The following is a 1,362-nucleotide window of genomic DNA, read 5'->3' as shown; positions in this document are numbered from 1 at the left end:
GGACACATCCTCCCAATTCTCCTATGGAGTATCTGGTGGGTCTGAGCAATGACCTTGCTGCTAACAACCCAATGCTGACCCTACAACACAACCAGTGCTCCTAGATTCCTTCTCTGATGCAGAAAGGGATGGGCTGCTGCCACAATCGACTCCGGCTCACGGAGACCTCGGTGTGCAGAGAGAGCAGCTCTCTTCTGTAGAGTTTTCAAGGATGTACATTCACGAAGTAGGTAAGATCACCAAATTTTCTTCTGAATCCTGCTAGTTAAGGAATAAGAATATATTTTCAAGCAAGGTAAATCTAGTTTTTTTTTAAATGTAAATATTTATTAGCACATTTCAATCCTAAGTATGATCCTAGCCAATCCTAAGGACAGGCTCTTTCCTAACTACTGTTCACAGGGATTTCTGAACCCCTGTAACTCAGTCAACCCTGGTCCTCTGACAAGCAATACCATATAGCACACCATATGTTGCTATAGTTATAGAAATGATGTGTATGTCTATCTTATTCTCCAAGATACTCTTGTACAATTTACTGAAGGCTTTGTATTTTCTTCTCTTTGGCACCTAGGGCTATGCTTTACAAGTAATCATTAATGAATGGAATTTTTAAATGAGTTGAAATGCTAAGTAAAAACGTACTGATGCAACATCATAGAAACATTTAAAAAAGGTATCAAAGTTATTGATTTTTTACACATCCTCTGTCTATACATTTCTGAAGGCAGCGTGCCCATCTCTGTTTCCCTGCGCTCTGATTTACACATGCATCAAAAAGTCAGTTTGGGCATCCTTGAGGAACCCAAGTCGTGTATTTTCAATATTCTGGACTTGAAGAACAAAATGCTAAAGGGTCATATTAGGGCTATAGGGCAGTGGGCTAAGTTTTCCCAATGAAATTCACAATACGACTGATCATGCTACTCTCAAATAATAACTAGGTACATGGACATGATGGGAGGGGAGGGGGGACCCAGAACTTTCCTGTCCCTTTCCTCACCAGCATTTTATCAGTGTTCTGAATTAGGAAGATTCGGAATTTTCCTAATTAGCCCCTGTGACTGCCCTGTGTCCTTTTTAACCCAGGAGCCTCCCAACAGCCTCTCTAAACTTGAGTTGGCTTCTCTGCCTTGATTTTAACTGGTCCAACCAGTTCCCTAGGAAGCCAGGGACAGAATCCTTTTTGAGAGATGGTGCCCTAGAGAGAACTTGTCTGCAGCCATCCAGTGATTGCAAGGCATGTTTAAACACATCTTGTTTAACATAAATCACACATGTATGAACTGGTACCCTATAAGCAATACTTTATTAACCTTTTATATTCTAGATATAAAGCCTTAGTTAGATAGTCTCATATGG

The sequence above is a fragment of the Echinops telfairi genome, unplaced genomic scaffold (genome assembly GCF_000313985.2).
Source record: "Echinops telfairi isolate 266 unplaced genomic scaffold, ASM31398v2 ScPeMD7_31;HRSCAF=116, whole genome shotgun sequence".
Taxonomy (NCBI): Eukaryota; Metazoa; Chordata; class Mammalia; order Afrosoricida; family Tenrecidae; genus Echinops; species Echinops telfairi.
Note: the sequence above shows the minus strand (reverse complement) of the source record.